We start from the raw sequence: 26,948 nt of genomic DNA, 5'->3' as shown, positions 1-26,948 counted from the left end.
TGGTATCATGGTTGCTAGGCAACCAGGCTAGACGTCCAGCCTAGCCTCCACCGGCCTTAGCGGTCTTTGAGTACGCGACCCTTAAGGACCGTGAAGGCTGCGTAATTTAAGGCTGCAGATCCTGAATTGGGATACTGTTAAGCAATATACTCTAAAACACTTCTTCAGTAAAGACTCAGAGAAGAGAAACACGCAGAACTTCTTGCTAGCAAGGGCAGCCTCCAGCACTGAGGCTCGCGCTGAGAAACTGCCCCTGTCTTTATTTATACTTCAGTGGGTGCTTGTGTGTGTGTGTGCTTGTGTGTGTGCGTGCATATGTGTGGCGTCCTGTTGATCAAAGGGTCATATAACAGCACAAAAGGAACATCCTTGGTCATAAAGAGGGTAGTCTCCCCCTCACCCTAGATGATTCACCCTAGATAACACAGTGAGGAAGTCCAGCAGTTCATCTAAACAAAAGGCACTTAGACTAAAACAGACATAGCTACGTTAAAACAATAAAACAAGGTACGACCTCTTCCCATGCTCCCAGGATGTGGGGGTGCATTCCTGGAGTGCACACCAAGCCTTTTGGAGCCTGCTAGAGATCACACATCCTGTCACTACACAATTGATTATACGCCTCTAAGCATACATGGTTAAATATTTCCTAATACAAATAACTACATGCAGTATTCTACCATATGCGAACTTATATCACTGAAAGATTATACTGACTAATAGGTACAATTTTCCATTGACAGATACAGACTAGTTCTGACATCAGCACAAACAGGAACAGGAAATGTCGGGTTTGGACAGACTTCCAGCTGAATTACATGACTCTTTGAAGTACAAAGAAATGGTACGCAGCCATGAGCCACCAGTTGGAGCATCTATTTTAAGCTATTATTGTTCATTCTTTTAAGTTAGCTTTTGTTGAATGGTGGCTGAGCTCTCCCTTAGCACTAGGATGGGAATTTGAGTCATTCAGGGGGGGCTCAGAGTAGAGCGGCTACTCCTCCACATCGACAGGAGCCAGTTGAGGCCGTCTCCTCCTGTTAAGGTGCTCCGACTGGCCTTTCTCTATCGAGAGGAGGCCTCATCATAGACCCAGGACATGCTAGAGACATTACATCTATCAGATTTTGAAGGAGGTGGAGAAAGGGAGGTCTGGGCTGATTTCAGAGAAGCAGAAGAAAATGACTGGATGACTGTTTTTGTCATATTTTAGTAACACATCAACATCTTTTGTAGCACCGTGGTTTCATATTGAACATTTTAAGTGTTTTTCTTCTTGTTGTCTGTCTGGTGTATAGCGTACATTGTGAGGTGCTGCACAGCTGAGTGTCATTATTGAAGAGTGTGAGTAATGCTTTCTGTCACGGCGTACAAGGTGGACTCACGCGCTGGACTCCGGGGATTGATGAACACAAGAGAATTTATTAATGAACAATGTCCAACGAGTGTATATACAAAAGGTGCGGGGCAGTGCTATCTACAAAAGGTGAGAGGCTCAAAGATCCAGGTGAACACTCTCGTCTCTCTCCAAACAATCCAAACACGAATCTACTCGAACACTCGTCACTCAGGGAACACCAGGGAAAAAAGTCCAGAGGGTCTGCACACAAAGAAACGCTCGTTAGATTCCAAACACACAACTTCATGGAAAAACACTTGCTGGACGCTCGACTTTCACTGACGCGATTCTCACAACGATCCAGCGAAGAACAGCCGTTGCTTCCTGGCTTAAATGCCATCCACACTGATGAGGCACAGGTGTTTCCTCCTCCGCGGGCGTGGGCCAAGGGCGCGAACCCATAATGAGTTCCACCCTGGTGACAGAGAGAGAGAGCGAACTAGAGAGATAGAGAGAAACAGCTGATCAGCGACCAGCTGAACCTCCAGGTCGTGACACTTTCAAATACCTCTGTTATTAATATCTTAGTGTAATATAAAAGGCTTAGACTCTTTTCCTTGTTTAAATGAAGAAATTAGCTGCCAGTACATACAGAAAGCCCCAGCCCCTAACCCCCCATCGTCACCTCATCTCTCTTCCTTGATGCCTTCCTTCATTTCTGCAGCCATCCAAGCAGCTAGCCTGCCCCGTCAGCAGAATCAACAATGCTTTGGCTGCTTTGCAGTAGGTGCCATGCATTCCTAATCAGCCTCTCATTCAGCATGGATAGGAATAAACAGCAGGTACACTGAAGCTTGTATTACTGTGCTGTAAATCAAGGTACCCACCACCTCTTAAAATGCAGCAAATTACTGACAAGAACAGTGTGTCTGGTGAACCCACAGAGTGGACTTTTACTGCAGTGTGAACCCACAGGCACGCTTGCTCAGGAGGAACACTGAAAAAAGAACACAGGACACAGTCCAGCTCCATCATAAAGGTGGACGTTACTGAGCCTATGAAATGTCTGATAGCGGCTCTCACCACTCTTAAAAGCACGTGGGAGGATTTTGTTAGAGATGGTAAATACACAGGATTTGTGTCACAGCAGGTTTATAGCCAGCCAAGGGTGCCAGTGGGCCTTTGTCCCTTTGGTTTCTCTGTGCACTCACCATTGTGACATTTATCCAACACAGGAGACAATACCCCCAGCACCCCCACCAAACACTACCACCCACAGGTCATGCTTCCAAACACAGTCAGACTCAAAGGTCAGGCATGCTCACTCTGTCTGTTAATCTTACCTTTGCCTTGATGACTACGTGTGCCTTCACAGTGTCGTTATTAACACAGCGTGTCATCCTGTGTAAAACTCTGACAAATCAAACAAGCAGTGGAGATCCCGTGTGAGAGGGGAGCAGCTAAAAGTAGCATTAATGCTTTAAATTACTCGAGGTGTCCTTCTCACTGTGTCCTCTCATCTCTGTTGGTTTCATTCTAACAGCAGCTTTAGCTCATGCAGTAGGAGCTGTAGATGGTTTCATGCCTAACCCGTATAATCAGTACAACAGACCTAACACTTCTCCCTGTGCTGTGCTTCCTGTCACAGTCTACAGACCTGCGCATCAGGTCCACAGGTCCCCTGTGGTATGTTGATGTGACGCAGATAAAGTTCATGAACCTTAAACAATAAAATACTGTCTGAAAGTGCTATAAATAAAGTGCATTAGATTACAATAGAAAAGATGAAGAGTACAGAGTGTGAGTCATTACATTTGAAATAATTCCAACTGAAAGAGCAGTTTTATTATTCTGTTGATATCAGATTTTGGATATGAATGTGAATACCTCATCTCTGCCCAGCCTGCCCTCCATGTTTGCATTTATGTTTATAGGCGTGTTTGTTTGCTTCTGTCAGAGGAGGTTCCTCTGAGCTCGCCACCTTCCTGTCATCAGCTGATTAACTCAGCTGCTGCTCATCAGGTCAAACTCCTGTGAATCAACCTGTGTTAACTTTTCACCAGCCCGTCATTCTGTTAGTCCATAACAGTTAAACAAAAAAGACTCATGAGTATCAAAACATGTTTTTACCATTTTAATTCAATTAAATTCATTTTCAATTCAATTTTATTTACACAGCGCCAAATCACAACAACAGTCGCGTCAAGGCGCTTTATATTGTACAGTAGAACCTGCAATAATACATACAGAGAAAAACCCAACAATCATATGACCCCCTAGGAGCAAGCACTTTGGCGACAGTGGGAAGGAAAAACTCCCTTTTAACAGGAAGAAACCTCCAGCAGAACCAGGCTCAGGGAGGGGCGGGGCCATCTGCTGTGATTGGTTGGGGTGGGAGAAGGAAGACAAGATAAAAGACATGCTGTGGAAAAGAGACGTATGATATATATATATATATATATATATATATATATATATATATATATATATATATATATATATATATATATATATGAAGACAGGATAAAGGATTTTATTTCCCTTTGTGAGCTGAAATCTCTGAAACCGACTGGCCTTCACTTCCTACGAGACAGAGAAGCTCTTCTACCCCTGTATACGGGAGGAAACAGGACTGGACAACCGTGAATAGGAAGGTTAACAACAAACCTCCAAAACAACTGAATGTGAAACTGCAGAACAGATTTGCTCCACTATCAAAGGACCCTGGATCTATATCGGACAACCATCCATCTAAAAGCAGCGAAATAAGGTCTGAAAATCTGTTGAAAAGTGAAAGGCCACAGGGAAAGCTAAAGGCTAGGCCTGAAACTCTGATTGTGGGTGACTCTGCTGTAAAGGATGTACAAAGGATGTGCGGTAAGAACACTAAAGTCCTCTGCTTTCCTAACGATATGGTCAACAACCTGAAGGAGAGAATTCTTCAAATTGCAGATGAATATCCAACTGTGACAAACATTGTTCTGCATATAGGGTCAAACGATGTGTCCAAACAACAGTCGGAGGTTCTGAAACGGGACTTTACTGGAATATTAAATACTGTAAACTCTCTGAATGCAGCTGTATTCATCAGTGGACCTGTACCGCCGGTCAGAGGAGGAGACGAGAGATTCAGCAGGTTGTTTACACTGAATAAATGGCTTATATCAGCATGTGCTGACCACTCAGTGCATTTTATCGACAACTTTAATATTTTTTGGGAACGCAGGCATCTGTTCAAAGCAAATGGATTTAATTTTAACAAGTCAGGGGTGAAACTGTTCACCTCCAACTTGTTTTATTCCATACGTCATCCATCTGTGCTTGGTGCCAAGGCTGAGATAAACGAGGAGTTATCTCATAAAGAGGAACAAACAGTACTCCAAGAACAGACAAAGCCCAGCAGAAACCTTGAGGAGGAGCTCCATTTGCCCCCACCCGGGAAGAGCCTCAGAAAGGAGAGACATCTAAGGCAAGAAGAGGGGTCCCTATTTGCCTCCAACTCTCTCAACAACACCAACGACCAGGACAAGGGACCACGACCTTCCCCAGTCCCCCAAACCCCTGACAGGCCATCACCCTCCTCCCCCTCCCTTTCTCCCTCCTCCCCACACCTGAAATTCACTGAGGAGATGATGGAGCGGGTCAATGCTGGGCTCAGATCTACCCCCCGGCCCAATCCCTTTTTGTCCCCCATAAACCCCCCACCAGAGCGGCCAAAGGTTCGCCACCGAGCCCCACCCTCAACAGAGCAATCGAAGTCACATTGCCCAGCCTCGCCCCCCTTAGTTCCTCTTCATGCCCTGTCTCCGCAGTCTGATGTGTGATGTGTGGAGGGTCCGGGCTGTGAGGATTATGGCAGTGATGACTTTTCCCAGGAGAAGCTGGGACCCTGTTTACTAGAAGGTTTTAAAATTTCTGTACTTTTAGGTGACAGGAGACATGTGGCCTGGTCAAAACACAGAGAGCTGCACTCTAAAAGATCTTTAAACATAGTAAACATACCTTGTGTGCCACAGACTGCTCCCAAACACGAGGGGACAAGTAATACCTCTAAAACACTTAAGTTGGCTTTATTAAACGTTAGATCTTTAGCTGGGAAAACATTTTTAATTAATGATTTAATCACTGAGCACAGCCTTGATTTTATGTTTTTAACTGAAACTTGGTTGGACCAAAGTAACAGTGGAGCTGTTCTCATCGAGACGACCCCTCCTAACTACAGTTTTATCAGTGAGGCCAGGGCGAGCAGGAGAGGAGGAGGGGTTGCTGTCTTATTTAATGAATCATTTCAATGTAAGCAGCTATCTCCTGGAAGTTTTCAGTCTTTTGAATATGTGGCTTTACAGCTGAAGGCCCCATCCAAAGGTGTGTTTCTTAATGTTTACAGGCCTCCCAAATACTGCACAGACTTTTTTAATGACCTCAGTGAACTGCTGTCTGTGATCTGTGTTGATTTTGACTGTGTAATTATTGCTGGGGATTTTAACATCCATGTGGACAACCCTCAGGACAAAGGGACTAAAGACCTGAGTAACACTCTGGGCAACTTTGGGCTGACTCAGCATGTAACAGAGGCCACACATAACAGAGGACACACTCTCGACCTACTGATCTCCAAAGGCCTGAGCATTTCAAAGGTTACTGTGTCTGATGTGGGCCTGTCTGATCATTACTGTGTTTTCTTTGAAAGTAAAATCTCAGCCCACACAAATATATCAACAACAGTGATCACAAAACGGTGTATAACTGAACACAGTAGTGCAATTTTTAACCAGGTCTTCCCATTAACACCTGACCTGTCCAGAGGGTCAGTCAATGAGCTCGTCAATAGCTTCAATGCTAACATGTTAAATGTAATGGACACTATTGCCCCCATTAAGGTGAAGGTTATCTCTGGAAGGAAAAAGTCTCCATGGAGAAACTCCACACTGGTGAAAAATGAAAAAAGAGAGTGTAGGAAAGCTGAGCGCAGATGGAGAAAAACAAACCTCCAGGTTCATTATGACATTTATAAAGAGAAACTTCACAATTATAATTTACAACTGAGGAATGCAAGGAGGTCCTACTTCTCTGACATCATCACTAAAAACAGCCATAATGCTCGGGTCTTATTTTCTACAGTTGACAGGCTAACAAACCCTCCTGTGTCAGTGGCAGCTGAACTTCATTCGACCATGGCCTGCAATGACTTTGCCAAATTCTTCACTGAAAAAATCCAAAAAATTAGACAAGCAATTGGTACATCAACAGCAGATCCAGGATATGTACTGTGTCCACCAAAAAACTGTTTAAACACCATCAAACAGTTTCAACCTATTAACAGCAAAGACCTGGAGGACATCTTACGGTGTGTTCACACCGAACGCGATAGAAGCAGGCGGAGCGTCAGGCTTACATGTAAAGTCAATGGAAAGGCGCACTGACCCGCGATTGCGGCTCACGCGAAAATTCGGAAGCAGATTTGCGTCGCCAAAACGCCAAAACGCCTGAAACGCGCGTGAGTGTAGCGCGTTTCAGGCGTTTGACTCGCGAAAAAAACCACGCGCGTGAGTTTATGTGTTGCATTTTGTGCATACACGCGTTTCGCGTCCCCCGCTCGAGTTGGAAAAATCTGAACTCCAGCGTCAAATCGCGCCGCGACAACCAATCAGGAGCCTGGTGACGTGGCTGTTACCTAGTTCAAAGGGGCAGATCCAGCCAAAGCCCTTTATTCTTCAATAGAAGGAAGGCTAATCAATGCCGTAGCAAACAACCCGGAGCCGTACGACACCAGCTGCTTTCTGGACCGAGACAGGAATATAAAGGACCGAGCTTGGAGGAAGATATGTAAAGAGATCGGGCAACCTGGTAAGTTCATTCATTTTTCTTAAGTTTTCTCTAAAGTTTTCACTGACCCGGGGAAGCCGCACAAAAGCTAGCAAGCCACCGCTATTTTCCCACTGACGTACAAATACCGTTCTGCTTTTATGCATGTTGTCATTTAAGAATATATTTTATTGTTTATTAATAAACAGCTCACAGTGGTCCCGCTGTTCATCCGTCACTGCCTTTTTTTTTTGATTTTGATTTTCTTTTTTTGCACCGGACAGCATTGCATTCTGCAGCCTGATTGACAAATCTCCTGCGCTTGCCAAATTTATCACGTTTGGTTTTGATAACCATCACGTCCAATAGAAAAAACAGCACAAAATCACCCATAACTATGAGCCTCATTCGGAAATAGACACCTGCACCGCGAGGGAAAAGGGCGCACGAAAGTTGCAGGCAGATGAAGACAAACCGCGGCATATTAATACTTTTAGGTTTTGCAATCTACAAAGGTTTGCACTTTGAGAATCAATTGTGAGAACTGTGACCAATGTTCATGTGTGTGTGTGGAAAACAGTGTATAAAGTGCGTGGCCAGGGGCTAGTTATTCTGAGAACCCCTGTTGCAATAAATGAGGGACCACTGTCTACTCTATGATTATTATATTCAACCTGTTAACATTTAATACTGTATTGATAGAACCAACTGATTCTGCAGCAGAGCATCCCCTGTTGCTTCTCCTGGCTCCCCAGTCCCTGAGCTCCTGCTGCTGCACCCACAGGTATGTACAGCAAGCACTGATACCTTTTTAGTCGGTGGGATTGCCTGTGATCACCTTTACTAAATATCTACAACCAATCTGATTATATCCTGTTTTTGGTTTGTTTTTTTCAATGTTGAAATTAAAATCTAGTAGCAGCCTTCTCATTTCTTTGTGTTTTGTGCTGTTTTACAGGCCCACAGGGGAGGACGGCTCCGAGGCAGATGAGGGACGGGTCCCAGGACGGTCCATCGGCGCTGGAGCTGGAGCCACACCAGTCTCCAATGGAGCAGTTCCTCCTCAGCCTGGTTCCTGCTCTGGAGAGCAGCTGGTCCTTTTTATTCCTGTCTCTCTGTAAATACTTATATTTTATATATTTATGCTTAATGTATTTCTGTGTGAGAATTTTAATATTATTTCAAATAAATTTTTATAATGACTAATGTCTCAGTTCTACTACACAGCAAATGTTGGCACACGACTTGACACATGTAGAATTTATTTCATATTATACTAATGACAAAATATACTAATACAGTGGGATGCAGAAGTTTGGGCAACCTTGTTAATAGACATCATTTTCCTGTATAAATCGTTGGTTGTTACAATAAAAAAATGTCAGTTAAATATATCATACAGGAGACACACACAGTGATATTTGAGAAGTGAAAAGAAGTTTACTGGATTTACAAAAAGTGTGCAATAATTATTTAAACAAAATCAAGCAGGTGCATCAATTTGGGCACCACAAAAAAGAAATGAAATACATATTTAGTGTATATCAATGTGTGTGTCTCCTATATGATATATGGGGTGCCTTTGTCTGGACGTGCTTCCCATCCAGAGCTGCACAGCACAGAGGGAAGTTCCAGCGCTCCTGGAGTCCCTCTGTGATGGACCGCCAGTCTCCAGGTGAAGGCACAGCCATGAAGTCGTCCACTAGACAGTCCCAGATGGCCGTCACTGCCTGGGGGGTGATCTGACACACCGACTCTGTAACTGAACGCTTGGTGCTGAAGGAGTCCGCGGTGACAAGGAACCTGGACAAAATTGTTCAAAATCAGTATTATGTGTACTGCAGTTACAAAATACATTATTCAAATTCCAAAATACTTTGGTGATGTCAGATTTAAATCACAAAACTTAAATCTTACATAAAACATTTTAATAATAATAATAATAATAATAATAATGGATACTTTGTAATTATAAGGATAATTACAAAATGTATATTAGATAATATCTAAAACAGTTGTGTTTTATTTTAACTTTAATATATCATAATTTGATTGGTAGCAACTTTTGCCACTACAGTGAGCCAATCACTCATAATTCCTAAACATGTCAATCAGGTAGGAATGAAGTAAGACATTAATAGAAATAAAGAGTTGGATGTTGACATGTAGCCCTTTCCTTGCTTAAATCATTAATATTTTTGAAAAATTAATCTGTGATAAGACAGCTTATCAAGATAGAACCATGTAACTAGAGATGAATCAAACTGTTCACAGTTTTATCTAACTCTGTTTTAATAAAGGATGGTGACCCCTGTTATAGAGTCTGACAGCTGCAGGGATTATATACAAACATTCAACTATCCCAGAATTAAACCAGGTCTAAATATAAAGGAGTGAGTATCACTACAAAGGTTAACTCAGTGGTCCTAATGTTACAGTTTGATATCAGCAAACACCGAGCGCATACATTGATGTGACACCACAGCCATGCTATCATTGCAAACACTGATAACAGCATAAATCAAATTAAATCGGGACTTGATGAGACCTTCTGAGTATCACTAGAAATATTATAAATAGTCGTCTCTGTACCACAGTTTGCTTTCAGTAAACACCGAGAGCATTCACTGTTAGCATAGCACATCCATGTTAGCAGTGTATAAATGGATGATTTAGCATATATTAGCACAGGTATCAATAAAGGACTACGTATTAAACACTTTTACTAACCTCAGGCAGACGGACAGGCGCTCTGCAGGTGGGATTGAGCGCCTGTAGTCGGTGTCTAGGCGGGCGATTCTGGGACCGACGCGGGACAGCAGGTCCTCAAACTGGCCGAGTGAATGACGGTGATAGCGCTGGAATCGGCCGTCATCCAGGCGCAGCTCCTGGAGCAAGTGGTGAAACTCACCAAACTGCTCACGCCTCTGGAGGACCTGATGGACCCAGGTACGGCAAGGATGTCCTTTACGCCGCTACTCTGCTCTCCACAGTAAATAGAGAAAGGAGACTCTCTCTTCAAGCGCTAGCTCGACAGCTGCCATCTTGCAAAGATACCGGTCTTGCAAAACTTCCTCCCACATCCCTCCCACATTTCCGGTTCACGCGCGTTAAAATATGATATTTTGGGGCGCGATGGATTTTTCTTGGACACGCGTAGAGGTGCGAATGTGCACGCGTCAAGTTAGGGGCGTTTGGGGCTTTTTTCACGCGCCCATCGCGTTCGGTGTGAACACACCGTTAGGTCAACTGAACTCCTCCTCCTGCTGTTTAGATGTCCTGCCAACAAGTTTTTTCAAAAAGGTCTCAAAGACTTTAGAGTCAGACCTGTTACAGATCGTCAACTTTTCCTTATTATCAGGTGTGTTTCCAGAACCACTAAAAACTGCTGTAATCAAACCTATACTGAAAAAGGACAATCTTGACAAGACACAAATGAACAACTACAGGCCGATCTCAAATCTCCCGTTTTTAAGTAAGATCATTGAAAAAGCAGTTTCTCAACAGCTCAGTTACTTCTTAAAACAGAATAATTGCTACGATGCCTTCCAGTCAGGTTTTAGACAGAACCACAGCACTGAAACCGCTCTGACCAAAGTGTTCAATGACATATGTCTGAATACAGACAGTGGAAAAATGTCAGTCTTAGTTTTACTGGATCTCAGTGCAGCATTTGATACAGTTGACCACAACATATTACTCAAACGACTGGAGAACTGGACAGGTCTTTCAGGAACTGTACTAAACTGGTTCAAAACATACGTAGAAAACAGGAAATACTTTGTATCAATAGGTAACTTCACATCTGAGCAGACAAGTATCACATGTGGAGTTCCCCAAGGTTCCATCTTGGGACCCCTTCTGTTTAACATCTACATGCTCCCACTGGCACAGATTATAAACAACAACAAAATAAACTATCACAGCTATGCAGATGACACACAAATATATATCACAATGTCACCAGGAGACCGAGGCCCTGTACAGGCTCTTGGTAAATGCATTGAGGAAATCAATGACTGGTTGTGCCACAATTTTCTCCAGCTAAACAAAAACAAAACTGAGGTAATAGGTCCACAAACTTCAATCTATACATCTAAAAACCACAAACCAGGCGAGAAATTTGGGTGTAGTGATGGATGCAGACCTAAACTTAGAAAAACACATTAAGACAATAACAAAGTCAGCTTACTATCACCTCAAGAATATATCAAGGATAAAAGATCTGATGTCTCAACAGGACCTGGAAAAACTAGTCCATGCATTCATCTTTAGTAGGCTTGATTACTGTAACAGCATCTTTACAGGTCTACCTAAAAAATCAGTCAGACAACTACAGCTCATTCAGAACTCTGCTGCTCGAGTCCTCACTAAGACCAAAAAAGTGGACCACATCAGTCCAGCTCTGAGGTCCTTACACTGGCTGCCTGTCCGTCAGAGGATAGACTTTAAAGTTCTGATGCTGGCCTATAAAGCTCTGAATGGTTTAGGACCAAAATACATCAATGACCTCCTGACCCAGTATGAACCATCCAGATCCCTCAGGTCATCTGGATCCGGTCTTTTATCAGTTCCCAGAGTCAGAACCAGACACGGAGAAGCTGCATTCAGCTTTTATGCTCCTTATATCTGGAACAAACTCCCAGAAAGCCTCAGATCAGCTGAAACACTCAGTTTATTTAAATCCAGGTTGAAGACTCACCTGTTCTCAGCTGCATTTGAATAAAGCACCAAATCCACACTTTAAGCTTAAATTTCAAAACTTACATTTAACTACTGATTTTATCTACTGTTCTGATTTTATCTGTTTTGATTTTATATACTGTTGTTTGTTTGTTTGTTTGTTTGTTAATTAGTTAGTTAGTTTATTTGCTTGTTTTAATCAATTTTAAATCATGCTTTTTATTTGTTCTTGTTTCTAATGTCTCTGTAAAGCACTTTGAATCACCTTGTTGTTGAATTGTGCTATACAAATAAACTTGCCTTGCCTTGCCTTGCCTTTGTGGGCCAAATGAGATATTAAGTATCATAATTTACTCCATAGTTACAATTCATTTTTATTTACACAGCGCCAAATCACATCAAAGCACAAATACTGTAAGGTAGACTCTACAATAATACAGTAAATAAATAACATATGACACACACACACATATCTTTTAAGTTAAAGGACTTTGTTTTCAGATCCTGTTTTTGGGAGACCACCATCTATTAGGTGATCGACACACAGGAGGACCTGCATATTTCACTGAGCAGGGTCCACGTCCTTCAGTACAAGACGTGAACATCTCAGTGGGCATCCTTCTCTGTATGTCTGTACTTTTCAGAGGACTTCCCTGCTCCTGCTGACCAGCAGGTAAACAATTTTGCAATAAGGCTCCGTCACTGCTGCACACAAAGAGCACAGATCCAGAAAGTAGGTCACCGTTTCCTCGATGCTCCGACTTGTAAACATCATCCTCCCACGAAAGCTTTCTGCGTATGACTAAAACATTTGAGTGAAGAATGACAAAAGGCAGGGAAAAAGGAAGATGTTTCACTCGAACATATCAAGGGAGTTGCATTGTTTACCTGTGTGGGCTTATTACTCCATTGTAGGTAGAGGAGACAAAGACCTGGCTCCAAGCCTAATACACAACACTGTAGATGCTTTATTCTCAGTGAGCTGCAGCCTCCTCTCAGTCTTTTGAAATCTGTAATTAATGTGTGCAGAGTTTGTTTATACATAGGATTATTTATCTGTGTATTCGTTTTTATTCCTTGTTCTCTGAAGATTTGAATAATTGAAGTGTTTTGTATTCTCTTAAAGGCAGTAAAGGAAGGACCTGGGGGAATGGCTGAGACTGAAAATACACAGGGCCTAAAGTTTATCCCTTAAACAGCCTTTTACAGTTTAAACATCTCTTATGAGTTTTTAATATGAAGGGAAACGGGGGGAGTAACTGACATGTTTTTCTAGAGCCTGGGTGATAAAAAGGAATAATAAACATTTGTTTTAAAAATAAATATACACTTTTTCCCTTGAACCCTAAATATAGACGCATAGTGGTTATTGATGTAGAGAGCCGTATATCGTCAGCTGCCTCCAATCCTCTCACTGTACAGAAGGGAAAATGTTGGCAGCGACAATATTATTCAAATGTTGCTCAGAGCCTTGGCAGCATTTTGAAAGGTTAAACAGCACTTTAAACGTGGGCTGTCCAAATGTTAAAAGCACCAAAATACTGCTGGCTGCTGCGTGCAACATGAAAAGCATCAGAACAGACAACGAGCCTACACACACAGCTTCTAAGGTGAGAGCGTGGAAGATAACACAGGCATGGGCACAATAATCGAGCACCCTTCCCCTCCAGCTCATCCAGCAGTTGGTGGTGATCAGTGGAGCGCTCCTCCTCCTTCTTCACCTGTGTCTACGCTGTGTGGGTCACATGGTGCAACGATAAGTGTTAACCAAACCATGGCTGGAACAGTCTGATAACAAAACACCAGTCGAGATGACATCACATGAAGATGCCTCCTGATGTTTGGGCATTTTCTATTGGGAGGACACCCAAACCCTGCTGGGGGGGGGGTCGCTTCTCTTTGCTAGTGTTTTCTAGGCCTTCTGTGGGTCTGTTTTATACAGAAAAGTAGAGACAGGAGACACGAGCTGCGTTCGGTCTGCAGGCTCTTCCTCGTCTCTTTATTAAACTAAATTTCACTCCATTCTCTTCTGTTCATCTACACACACGTTCCTCTTGTAACAAATAAAACATCACAGTAAAGTTCACATGTTAGCCCCACTTGGTTAACTTGTTTTTTTCACAAGTGTAAATCTACACCAGTCTCCTCAATTACAGTAAACTGTAGCTAACGTGTGCTGCTGTCCAGCATCAACTATCTTCCTGTGCAGTAATGTTAACAGTATACATCAGACTGTGTACATTTAACAACATAATGAGTGAGAACTGGGTTATGTTGAAATCATCTTTCTCAAACCTTACAGTAACATCAGGATGGAGGAGGTGTGTCTACATTTGTCACGTAATAAAACACATGTAATAAAGCCAGCTACCTCTGTACACTACAGCTGGAAGCTTCCATTGAGCTGGCAGGAACGCTCGCTTTCTCTTGACCTTTGAAACACACTTTTCTACAACATTCGTGGTTTCTTGGTTTATATGTGCATCGCAGTTAGCTAACTCCAACTACTGACCTGTTTTATACAGAACAGTAGAGACGGGAGACGTGAGCTGTTCGGGCTGCAGACTCTTCCTCGTCTGAGGTACGGGAGCGCTGCAACGGCCTATTGCACTCACAGCTACTTGTGGTGATGCCACCCAATTACATCTTCATAACTTCAACTGAAAAGTGCAATGCCACAATGAAACAAGGTCTTTTACATCACTAAATGTTTTACTAAAGACTACAGCTGTGACACATGTAGGTGTCACACTATCTTGGGAACATATCAGTAAAGGGCTGGAGGCAGGAGCTGGCAGATTAGAGGTCTGGGATGGTCTCCTCAGACTGCTGACTGTGACCTGTGGAAGTAGTAGACCTCTGTCGATGCCCAGTGTGCCGCTGCTTGTAGAGAGAGCAGGCCACTTCTCCTAGCACCGCCCATGAACCTGCTGCACCACAACCCACACCCTGCAGCCGCAACAATATCCTGCACTTTTATTTTTTATACTTTGCCTGATCATGCCTAAACTCTAAGACTAATACCGGGATTAATACTGTCATTATTTTATGAGCCAGGATCTGAATACTGCAACTAGCAGAAGACGTGAGGTAACTTTGATCAGTCATTTACATGGTGCCAGCCTCACACACACTCTCTCTCTCTCTCTCTCTCTCTCTCACACACACACACACACACACACACACACACACACACACACACACACACACACACACATTTATTTGCAGTGCTTTGAGCGCCGTGGTTCCAGTCAATCTGATTGCTATTGACGAGCACCTTTTCTGAGAGAGGAATAAACAGACTACCTCTGCTGCTCGTGGTGTGTATATCTCTATTGTGTGTTTGTGCGCACACTCTGATCTCCAGTGACACAGTGTTTTTGCTGCTTTCATCGCACACCCGTGAAAGTAAATAGAACAAATTAGACCTTGACATTCTCGAGACTCTGACATTTCAGCTGCGTTTGATTTGCTTCACACTGTTAGGTTTTTAAAAGACAGCACCTGCCAATTCTTATGAAATCTTTAAACATATTTACAGCTGTGTTAAGACCTTCAGTTATTCAGTAGCGGTGAATCGAATGTATGTGACTGGCTGTAATGGAATCCTTTCAATGGGATTTTTCTGGTTTAAGACCTCTGAAAAAATGTTCACAAGAATTCAAACCGGTCTTCATTTGATGCTTGTTCATGATTTTAAAACCAAGATTCCTTGAACTGGATTAGAAATAAAAAGTTCCCAGTTGTAGCTAATTCCAGGATGCTGTGGATGTTGAACTGTGTGATCCATCTAAATTTATATTAGCCCATCTCCATAAAGACATTTTCCTTGTAAATAAAGCTGCTTCTCTGCCGACATGGAAACAGCACTGCGCTCTGGTTTGAGTTGCCTGTCGGGGCCTCCTTCCTTCACTTCCTCTATCCCAGTAGAATTACATCAGAATATTCCCGAGAAAGGGAATATCTGATTAAAACTCTAAATATAGCTAAAACAGATTACTGTACAGTGAACATTATGAGTTAGCTGTAATTTAAAGAACACAGACAGCACTTGTAAATTCTGTAGGCCTATTTAACATTTAAATATTTGTGCATTTGTCTTCTTCTCCTCTTCTTTATCTTCCTCCTCAACCACGGCTCATCTTCATCTTCTGAACCACAGAAGCTCTAACACAGGAAAATGTGCATAAACATGCTTATTTATTCTGGATATTGTCGCAATTTGTGGTTTTGAGCAGATCTGACATGCAACCCTCCCGACAGCAACAACAACGTTGGCCAGGAAACATTAAAGTCGAGTCACACTCTTCCTCTGATAAACAGTTTGACTACATTCACTCTCACAGTGTGAGAAGTAATGCTGGCTCATTACTGCAAAAACATTTCCCAACTGAAAACTTCTGACACTTCTCAACACCTCGGTGTCCGTGTCGTGGGACAGCAGAGAGCTGCTCTGACTCATCAGCCCGTATCAGCTCCTTTCACCACGTTTTACAGCCTCTTCAAGAGTAAATAGATGTGGACGCTTCCAGCCTACATGATGAGGTAAACTGTGATCTGTCTCCATGACTGTTGGCCAGAGCTGACTCGGGGTAATCCTGATTTATTGCCAGGTGTTAAAAGATGGTGTGTACAAAAACATATTCATATACAAACAAAGTGGCTGCCACCATTGTTGGATCCATGTGGAGGTTGATGGTTTGCAGATTTTAGATGAGCTGGAGCACTTACAGTGCCATTGTAATCGTTTTGTTATCATTATTATTTGATTCAATTCAGTTTTATTCACACAGCGCCAAACCACAACAACAGTTGCCTCAAGCTGCTTCATACTGTAAGGTAGACCTAAAATAATATATACAGAGAAAACCCAACAGTCGTGTGACCATGTCTTTTATCGCCTTTTTGAGGGCCGTACTCAGAAACGCAAACATCTTCCACAAGCGTCAGATCCAGTGAAACTGTATGTTTTGGAGCAGTAGACAGCAAACTGTAAAATCGGATTCATCTCCTGGTCGTCTACATAGAACCAGAAGAACTAGAGGTGGCTACAGCCCAGGAGGTAGCGCTGGTCATCCGCTAATTGGAAAATTGTTAGTTTGATCCCTGCTGCTCAAATCTTGGCCAAAACACTTCCCCCAAGCATGTTAGTTAGAAAATGCACTTTTATAAAACAATGCTTGTATGTGAACGGTGAAGTTGTATAAAGTGCTTTGAATGCTCAGAGTAGGAAAGCACGATATAATTTATTTACTCTACAGTGGTCGCAGGAGTTAACAACCTGCGATAAGTGAAATCCGCAAAGTAGCCAACTTTATTTTTTACAATTACTATAGATGTTTTAAGGCTGTAAAGCCCTCACTACACACTTTATACTCGTTTCTCAGACAGGCAGGAACATTTTCACACTTTTCTCTCGTTTAAACTCACAAGTTCAAACCTTCATAGAAAACAAGTCCAAAGGAACCCGCAGGCGACGACGTTTTGTCAACACTGTTGTTTGTTGGGGAGAAAACGTACAAACATACAGTCCAGCACTTCAGAGTCACACTGCTAGTGATCGAAGATTTATGTAAATGTGACAAGCTGAACGAACTCTGTACTGTACAGGAGACACAGCACTGGTCTACAGCCTATCAGGACGCAGATACACTGTAAAAAAAAAAAAAAACATGCAAGATTGTACCAAAAAATCTGCCAAACATCGAGGCTGCGAGGGAGCACTGTATGCGCCTCTTATGTTCAGGTAATCTATAGATTCACCTGGACAGGCTTGAGAACGGTGCTTTATGGTGTGAGCTGAGAGGAGAGGTCTGTAACCACAGTGTGCCCCAAGAAACTGGAACAAAGCATAAACAAAAACACATCTGAAGCCAAAATATTTGACACTATTCAAACATGCATAAATATAATCCATTTATAAAGATGATTTAAATTGATTATATTCCTGTATGTATGTACAGGAAGAAGGCTGGCTGGGCCACTGACTTCTTATTAAGAATAATTAATAAGGTTTCTTTGTCTTCATGGACGGTTGCATAGTAGTGCAGGTGCACCTGCAGTGGAATAAAGTGAAATGCAATAACACAGTATTTTGCATTATTCTGGAAGCCTGTAGGATTTAGCCTCCTGATGCAGTTCAGGAATTTACACTCATACTCAACAAACATTACATTTGTGAGATACACTTTCAGCTGAAGCTCGCAGAGAGAACAAAAGACAGCAGCATTTAAATATTTTCAGCTGCAGACAGATGAAACATTCATTTCCTGTCAGGTACTTCACAGCACACAGATATTTGAGCTACGCTCAGCATGTAGTACACAGAAAACCCAAAAACAGCTCTGTCAGAGGCCACGACAGAGACGACTGAGAATCAGGAATTAATTTTCAAGGCACCAAATCATTAGCAGGAGCCTGTTCTTCATGAATTAATAAATAGAACAAGATGTTGCTGTTTGAAGTTAATTACAAACTGGGTCAATAGTGCATCCCAAATAATTAGACCTGCACTTGAACAGATAATTTAATATTGCAGCGTAATTAAATCAAGAGCACTTTGGCATGTCAGACAGAGGTGCATCAATCTTCAGTGGAAATTTATCCATTTATTTTATTTGCATGTGAAAGGTGTGCAGAGGAGAGGGGGTCCCACTGAACACGATGAGCTCCGATGAGCTCCGATGAGCCTAAAGCCAGTTTTCTGTTTGCCTGGCTGGCTGATGCTGAACAGATAACCTGGTAAGGATAGGTTATGTTCAGAGGTTCAGTTTAAAATGGAAGTGCCGTGTTTTCATTGACTTTCTTTTACAACATACACCTTTTATGTGTGGAGGCTGCTGAAAACAAGTTGTGAAGTTAGAGCAGGGCGAGGGTTGCACACAGAAAGGTTTCCTTTACACGGATTTACAAGGCTTCTCGAACACAGACCAACAAAACCTGTTTAATCAATAAAATCTATTTTACTTTCTTTTACTTTATTCAGCCCTTAATTAAGATGTTAACTTCACCGCTCTGTGCACTAAGTCACCAGATTGACGATTCGTGTCTTGTTGAAGACAGTTATATATATTTTTTGTTCTTTGTTGATTTTCACCATCATTTTATCATCATCATCTGATAATCATGTGACTGGAGGAGGCGAAGAAGAGTAAAAGATGTAGATCCTGAAGCAGAGAGCCGGGGTTATCAGAGAAAGTTGATAACCACCGTCGTCTCTTTAATTTGGTCAAGTCAACTAATTTTGTCTGTATTCCCTTTCCTTTTGCAAAGAGACATATATAATATATATATATACTTTACATACGGTTAGGTCCATAAATATTTGGACAGAGACAACCTTTTCCTAATTTTGGCTCTCTACATCACCACAATGAATTTTAAAATGAAAGAGCTCAGGTGCAGTTGGAGTGCAGACTTTCAACTTTAATTCAGATGGTTGAACAAAAAGCCTGCATAACAAAATGAGGAACTAAAACATTTTTAACATAATCCCTTCATTTCAGGGGCTCTTAAGTAATTGGCCAATTTGAATAACTGAAAATAAAATGGTAATTTCTAATACTTGGTGGAAAACCCTTTGACAGCCTGAACTCATGGATAGCACCAGATGCTGAGTGTCCTCCTTTTTAATGCTCTGCCAGGCCGTTACTGCAGCTTGTGGGCCTTTCTGCCCGAAGTTTAGTCTTCAAAAAGTGAAATGCTCAGTTGGGTTAAAATCAGGTGACTGACTTTCAATTCAGTTTTATTTAAAAATATCTTAATGAAGACTCCGTTATTTTTAGAAAATAACGGAGTCTTCATTAATCCCATGCAAACGTACACCTATCTGGAATAACCCTGACATATTACAAAACAATAATATGATTAATTTCCCAGAATGGAGTTGTAAAGGAATTAAATACTTAGAACATATATTAGAGGGAACAGAATTTATTCCATTTGACAGACTAGTTGAACAATATGGGATCAACAAGACAAGGTTTTTAGAATATCAACAAATTAAATCCATAGTAAAAAAGAAATTTAACCTCAGTCAAGTTGAATTACAAACACCACTAAGTGCGGCACATTTTCTTACTCTTAAATCCCCCAAATTATTATCTAAAATATACAGAACACTTTCTAAATTAGATGAATCAATATCCCTTCCTACTGCAAAGTGGGAAGCAGATTTATCAGTCAACCTAGACCAAAACTTCTGGTCTCAGATTTGCTTAAAAACTTTTAAATTAATTAAAAATCCCAGTCTGCAATTAATACAATACAAAATACTACATAGAGTGCACTATACAGGTCATCGGATGTTCAAGATGGGCTTTACATCTTCCAACAACTGCTCACACTGTCAAGGCAATACACCAGACAATTACATCCACGCTCTTTGGTTCTGTCCACCAGTGCAAAAGTTTTGGCGCGAGATATGTGAAGACTTATCAAAGTGTCTGAAATGTAACATCCCAACTTCCCCCTTAGTGTGTCTACTGGGCAGCTTAGATAATGTCACTTCAGAAAAGAATATCGCCCATATGGTTTTCACTGCCCTATGCATAGCCAAGAAAACAGTCCTCATGAACTGGAAAAATAAAAATAATCTTAATTCTAACCAATATAGAAATTATCTATTAGATTACATTAGTCTTGACACAGCCTCTGCCACCACATTAGATCAATTGCTCTGGGCCCCTTTTATCAGCTCCATCACCTAGTGGGGGTGGGGGGTCATAGTTTGGTCCCGCCTTCACTGTTGTGATTGGTGAGGGGGTAGGGACAGGCTTAGGGCGTCGGGGGGTTCCCCGGAGGCATCTTCCTTGGGGAGCTCAACCCGGGGTAGCGGTCACGTCCGGTTGGGGGCTCTGTTGGCTCTCAGGTGACTGTTTCCTCGCGGCTGCGTGCAGCGGGGCTAGGGGAGGGTCTGTGCTGACGGACGTGGGTTACTGACCTGGCAACCTGGCTGCCCCTGGGTGGGTCCGGGATGGGCGTGAGGTTCTGGGGGCGCTCCGTCTCTGGGCTGGGGCCCGGGCCGGGCCTCGGGGGCTTGGGTCCTGGTTGGTGTGTTGCCGGGGTTGTGGGCGGGTGGGTGCATGGGGGCCCGGCCCTGGAGCAGGGTGCCGCCGGTGCGTCGAGCCGCCTGGGGGGCTCTTCAACTGGTGGGGGGGATGGTCACATCTTGCAGGAGCTTTCTTCTCTTCAGGAACTCTCTGCAGGAGGGGGAGATACAGGAGAGGTGGAGGAAGATCTCAGCCTGGGCGTTTACCGTCTTATGTAGTCTGGAAGATGTGTGGATGGTGGGGTGGGTGCAGTTTTCTCTGTGGTGGGGTTGGGTGGACTGTCCAGGGCTCTGTGGAGCCGGGGGGCGCTACTGCACTGGGCCCCGGTCTGATGGGCCTGGGCCCCCCTTCCCTGGCGGGTCGCGGAGGGTGGGAGTGCCTACTGGGGTCAGTGGGGGAGCTGGCCCCAGGGAGGGGTTACCTGCCCCTCCCTTCCTTCCCTCCCCATCTCCAGCTGCCTCCCTCTTCCCGCTCCTCCACAACCACCCACACATGCAGGGCCTTGGAGTGGGGGTGTGTCACCAGGGTGCAGAGGAGGCTACCCCCCCCCCCCCCCCCCCCGTCCCCTTCTGGCTGCCTCTGCCTCAATTTTATCCCACAACTTAGACATTCACATTATTCACACTCTCATTACACATACATATAGGATCTTGGGGGTGGGCACAATCACGGAGTCCAAATCACCATCAGGGTGTATACCTCACCCCTGACGTCGTTGCCCACCTCTCAATTTTAAATACACTTAGTCATTGAGGGCTAGCAGGAGGGACTATGCGCTTACCTGCTGCTCCTTGGCAGGTAGCTCCATGCCCTCCTGGGTTTTAATTGCACCTTAGAACACATATGCATCAACACTACAATGAGCGGGTGGAGGGAGGTTTGGAGTCTTCTCCCACCCCCATTCTCTGCGGCCTGCTGGAGCGGGAGGGCTAGTAGGAGGAGTTGGCCGTCCGACTGCGGTCTGGGGTGTGGGGCCTCCCTGCTGCTGCGGAGTCGGGGTGGTCTGCCTCTCCCCACCGCAGGGAAAAGGGTAACACCACCTGGGTCTGGGTGCAATTCCCCCCTCCAGGGGCAAGGGTACCTAGACCCGGTTTGTAGAGTACGCTTGGGGAGTGTGATTGTGTGTACAGCGTCTCTTTATGTCTGTCTCCACGTTGGTTGAGTGTGGAGTGAGTGCATATGAGAGCATGAGGGTGGGAATGGATGTTTGTGTCTGTGTGTGCCTGTATGTCTGTGTCTATATGTCAGGTTGGGTATCAGACGCCACCTCTCTGGGGACACCTCAGGACCTCCAAGGTTTGGAGGCCTATCTCCACCCACCACCACTTCCCCTGCCGGTGGCGGACTCCCTCAGGTGTCGGTGTGTTGGTGGTTCTTTGTGTCTGGGGGTGGGCGTCCGGGTACACACCGGCTCACTCCTTGGCGGCCGCTTGTCGGGGCCTGGGGCCTGGGGCTCGCTCGGGCCCCTTTGGAGGTGGGGTGCCCCCGGCCTCTCGGCCTGGGGCTCGGTCACTCAGGCACAGCTGGGGGCCGGCGGAGCTCACGGGCGCGTCACTGCAACTCCCCCTGACTTCTGCTCCGCGGCTGCTGGGCGAGCCCTCATCTGGGACTCTCCTCAGCTCTTACTGGAACAGTGGCGCGGCTGCCCCTCTGTTGGTCTTCCATGGTCTCTTGTGTTCTGGGGGCCTCTGGATGTCTGGAGTTTTGATCTCCTCCATACCCGCTTCACACCCTGGAGGACGGGGCTGTGGCCCCCCCACACTCCCTAGCAGATCATTACATGGAGAAACCTTTGGAATGCAAGCATGCTGATCCACACAGGTATGCACACATGGGTATTCACAGACGCGGACTAAAGCTTTCTTGGCTGCTGCCTCAAAGCACACTGTGCGCTGTCTATCTTGCGTGCTGCACAATATCGTTTATTATTTAGTAAATATTGATATCTATGACTAGCTAGTTTATTGTGATGGTGCTTTGTTTTCTCTATTATTATGTTACTCTTTGTTGTTTGCTGTCTCCTCTGTTTGTTTTTTTTGTTTGTTTGTTTTTTTTTTTTCTCCATACAGGTGACCCAGGAGTTATTTTTTTTTCTCTCTCTTCCCCCCCCCCTTCTCACCGTCTCTTCTCCCCTTTGGTTTTCTTTCTTTCTCTCCCCCTCTTTCTCTCATTCATTCCCCCTGTCCTATTTATTAAAAAAAAAAAAAAAAAAAAAAAAAAAATGACAAAGGATGAACTGAAGCTCTGCCATCACGTAATGTCGCATACTGCTGTTTCTGATGTCATTTAAAAAAAAATAATAATAAATAAATAAATAAATAAAAATATCTTAATATGCACCAGGTCTGCAGTGTGACTCATCTGGGTTTTAAGGACTTTTAAAAAAGGTGTCTATGTTTACTAAATAGGACACGTTTTTGTAAACTAGAAGATGAATCAAATGATCTTTCCAGTGTCAAAGTTCCAAAGAAAAGAGCTGAATGTTACCTCATCACAAATCGACCCCTAACCTGCATAATTCTGCAGCGACCTCGTGAGCATTCGTGATATGAGTAATCAGAGACAATTAGAACATTTCCTTCCTGCTCTTTGGCACCACTACAGCGGGTGTCACTGGAATAGTTTGCTGTTCATGGCCCCACTCTCCCTGACAGCCTTTAGTCTGGGAAAAGCAATTTGCAGTTCAGTTTCAGCCACTTTCAAACTAAGCTGATGGGATTATTTTACGAGCAGCAGCCACAAGACACTGGTGCAAAGATGAAAACCAAAAGTAGGTGGGCATGCGAAACTCAAACTCAGGTTTGAATAAACAGTCTCAGATGAATAAAAGCTTGTGTTTTCCCTGACTTGCCACAACAGGTCAGGTAAAATTGTCTGCAAAGGACAAGCTAACTAATTTTCTCACAAACATGTTTTAAAGGCTTTTGTACATGTGTGGATGTGTATTTATGACAGTGTGTTTGCCTACATGAAAGATTTACAGGTTGTTTGAATGAAAATGAGAGTGTTCAATAATACATGAGGCTGTCTGCAGAACACTATTACCAAAGAATATGTTTTATGAAAGCCCCATAAATGGTGGTGTGGGATATTTCCATGCTGCCATATATTTTACAGATCTGACAAATTGCAGACACAAGTCGATATTGCATTTGGGTTTCATGCTTGGCTGCTTAGTGTATTCCCTCAATTTTGAAAACATTGAAAAGAGGCCGAGAGAATATTAAACACATTTTTTCATTAGATTACATTCTTCTGTTGGTCTGGGATGTATGACATCACTGAACATTAAGGGTTTCCTTCTGTGACAACATAGACAAAGTTATCATTTAACCTCCTCACACACTGGAAATGGGATGCATGATACCTTTACCTGGTGAAGTGAAACCAGGCATTCCTGTTTGTTGATGAAGTTAAGAGCGCAGCACTTGGAGATGATGATTGCATGTAGTTGTAACAAGGGAGAAGGAAGAGGGAGGTCCCTTTTTTCCATTGGGGAGGGGGGCAGATGAAAAATAAAAGAATGGGGCTAATGTACGGTGGCCCTGAGAGGCCAAATGGACTGCGAACTTAAGAAAACACCAGCGATAAGAAAAATGCTGCCAAAGCACACAAAACACAACAGAAATAGGAAAAACAAAAACACAAATAGAAAAAATGAAAACACAAATAGGAAAAAACACAGCGGAAGTGTTTCTGGGGAGACAATAACCCGACGGACCAGTTGCAGGAATCTAAATAAGCTCCGGATCCCACATGACTACCAGTTGTCAGGTGACCATTTTGGGAGCAACATGAACACTGCCACTGTAAGCGGCACTGCAGAAATTTTTAAGCCATCGGAGTATTCATCTCACTTTAATTCGCATGACATCAAGCTGCATATCAAAAAACTAAATAGGTTAAATATTACTGAATGCTCGTAGCGTGCTTTTCAAAAGTATTTCAGCGGAAGAAGACGTCTCAGATCTATGCTATCCGCACATATATAATAACAATAATGGATTGGATTTATATAGCGCTTTTCAAGGCACCCAAAGCGCTTTACAATTCCACTATTCATTCACTCTCACATTCACACACTGGTGGAGGCAGCTACGGTTGTAGCCACAGCTTCCCTGGGGCAGACTGACAGAAGCGAGGCTGCTATATCGCGCCATCGGCCTCTCTGGCCAACACCAGTAGAGTAAAGTGTCTTGCCCAAGGACACAACGACCAGGACAGAGAGCCCAGGGATCGAACCGGCGACCTTCCAGTTACAGATACGCTTCCCAACACCCTAAGCCACAGTCGCCCCTATATATATAACTATAACTACCTTATAAACTTCCCTTCGTCCTACTCGGGGGATTCCTTAAAAGCTTACAAAAGCCTGGAGGGTTACAAATGGACCCAATCTGGCTTTGTAACAAACATTCAGCTGTGGAGTCTTCAAGCAAAACAATTTCTGCATCATCACTAGAAGGGAAAGTGTCATATTATAAGATAAGATAAGATAAGATAACCTTTATTAGTCCCACACGTGGGAAATTTGTTTTGTCACAGCAGGAAGTGGACAGTGCAAAAGTTATGAAGCAAAAATTAGAATACAATAAGAATAAATACAGTACACAACTGTACAGAATAGAATAAAATAATATACTATATACAGTAGAATAAAATAGAATAAAAATATACAATAAGATAAAAATAGAATACGAATGCTATATACAACTGAGTAAAAATACAACGATGCCAGAAAAGATTATTGCACTTAGTGTTATTGCACATGTGTGGATGTGTGTGTTTGTTCAGTTAAAGTCTTTGTTGTGGAGTCTGACAGCAGTGGGGAGGAAAGACCTGCGAAATCTCTCCGTCCCACACCGTGGGTGCCGCAGTCTCCCACTGAAGGAGCTGCTCAGTGCTGTCACAGTCTGCTGCATGGGGTGGGAGACGTTGTCCAACAGGGATGACAGCTTAGCCGCCATTCTCCTGTCACTCACCACCTCCACTGGGTCCAGAGGGCATCCTAGAACAGAGCTGGCCCTTCGGATCACCCTGTTCAGTCTCTTCCTGTCCCCAGCAGAGATGCTGCCGCCCCAGCAGACCACACCATAAAAGATAGCAGAAGCCACCACAGAGTCATAGAAGGTCTTCAGGAGTGGGCCCTCCACCCCAAACGACCTGAGTCTCCGCAGCAGGTACAGCCTGCTCTGCCCTTTCCTGTAGAGGGCGTCTGAGTTATGAGTCCAGTCCAGTCTGTTGTTCAGATGAACACCAAGGTACCTGTAGCTGTCCACAGCCTCAATGTCCATACCCTGGATGTTCAGTGGTTGCAGTGGAGAATGCTTGTGCCTGCGGAAGTCTACCACCAGCTCCTTGGTTTTACTGGCGTTGATCTGGAGGTAGTTCAGCTGGCACCAGTCCACAAAGTCTTGAGTCAGTCCTCTGTACTCCTTGTCGTCCCCATCAGTGATGAGGCCGACTATTGCAGAGTCATCAGCGAACTTCTGCAGGAAGCACTGGGTGGAATTGTGGGAGAAGTCTGCAGTGTAGATGGTGAAGAGGAACGGAGCCAGAACCGTTCCCTGTGGGGCCCCCGTACTGCAGACGACCCTGTCCGACACACAGCCCTGAGTCCTCACATACTGTGGTCGGTCGGTGAGGTAGTCCAAAATCCAGGTAGTGAGGTGATGGTCCACTCCAGAGTTCTCCAGCTTGTCCTTCAGAACCGAGGGAAGAATAGTGTTGAAGGCACTGGAGAAATCAAAGAACATGATTCTCACAGTGCTTCCAGCGGTCTCCAGGTGAGCGAGGGAACGATGTAGGAGGTGAATGATGGCATCATCCGCTCCAATGCCAGGCTGGTAGGCAAACTGAAGTGGGTCCAGTGATGAGCTTGTTAGGCGCCGAAGCTGAGCCAGGACCAACCGCTCCAGGGTCTTCATCAGGTGGGATGTCAGAGCCACCGGCCTGTAGCTGTTGAGGTCCTTGGGGCGTGAAGTCTTTGGCACTGGTACAACACAGGAGGTTTTCCAGAGCTGTGGGACTCTTCCCAACCTCAGGCTCAGGTTGAAGAGGTGCTCCATCAC

At 43.9% G+C, this 26,948-nt stretch overlaps 1 long non-coding RNA gene across 1 annotated transcript; it reads right to left on the bottom strand.

Moving 5' to 3' along the window:
* Positions 1-285: 285 nt before the first annotated feature.
* Positions 286-2,858, bottom strand: LOC146676706 (uncharacterized). The gene is made up of 3 exons (XR_014907224.1): positions 2,683-2,858; positions 1,683-1,814; positions 286-1,600 (listed from the first exon to the last, which is right to left on the bottom strand). It is a non-coding gene; the product is annotated as an uncharacterized LOC146676706 (long non-coding RNA).
* Positions 2,859-26,948: the final 24,090 nt, after the last annotated feature.

This window comes from Rhamphochromis longiceps, linkage group LG2, assembly GCF_057381845.1.
Source record: "Rhamphochromis longiceps isolate RC_006_pf linkage group LG2, R_longiceps_female_GT1.1, whole genome shotgun sequence".
Lineage (NCBI taxonomy): Eukaryota > Metazoa > Chordata > Actinopteri > Cichliformes > Cichlidae > Rhamphochromis > Rhamphochromis longiceps.
Note: the sequence above shows the minus strand (reverse complement) of the source record. Positions and strands in the feature narration are given on the sequence as shown.